Here is an 868-nt window from a genome sequence, read left to right as displayed (position 1 = left end):
CCAGTTCAAAACCAAAACCAAAAGTCGAAGATTTTCCTTCGATTATAAGGTAACGAAGTGGTAAACAAAAAAAATAATAATTTTGGGTTTCTGGTACCAATTTCAATAACATTTATAGATCCTGAAAATTAAATAATTATTTAAAATCTGATAGGATATATGATAACGATTGTTATTGGAACCACTACCATAAACCATTTTTTATGTCAGTTCCTAAATGAACTGATACAATAGGTCCTATTTTATTTTAAATATTTTCTTATGACTTCAGTTTGATTTAGAACCAATAACATATACCTTTCTGTCTCAATTTTTAGTACAACCGTTGTCTAAGGTTTTATTTTTTTTAAATGTGATTTTGTTTCTATATCATCCTACATTATTGAAATCACATAAACAAACCTGAATAATACATAAAATATGTAAAGTATAGATAAATACAAATATTGCTTATTCTTATTTATTTGTATTTGTAAGATTATCATATAAGAAGTCGCATCATTATACAAAAACAAATAATATTACATATGATAATAGAAAAATCAACTGAATTTATCAAACAAAAAAAAACACTTAAAATATGGTATATTACCGACCATATAAAGACCCAAAATAAATAATGAAAAATAAAATAAATGTTATAAAGATGGAATAGATGCGAATATAGCATAATATTAACCAAGACGTATATACAGGAAATACTTCAAAATTGCAAAAGATAGGTGCATATCTTTAACCACATGCTTCGACATGGCCACGAGTAATACCATATATCTGAGATAAGATGTTAAAAATAAAAGAAGCCTAACTAATTATCTATACTATTATATATATATATATATATATATATATATATATATATATATAT

This window comes from Vigna radiata, chromosome 6 (assembly GCF_000741045.1).
Source record: "Vigna radiata var. radiata cultivar VC1973A chromosome 6, Vradiata_ver6, whole genome shotgun sequence".
Taxonomy (NCBI): Eukaryota; Viridiplantae; Streptophyta; class Magnoliopsida; order Fabales; family Fabaceae; genus Vigna; species Vigna radiata.
This window is presented reverse-complemented; position numbering follows the sequence as displayed.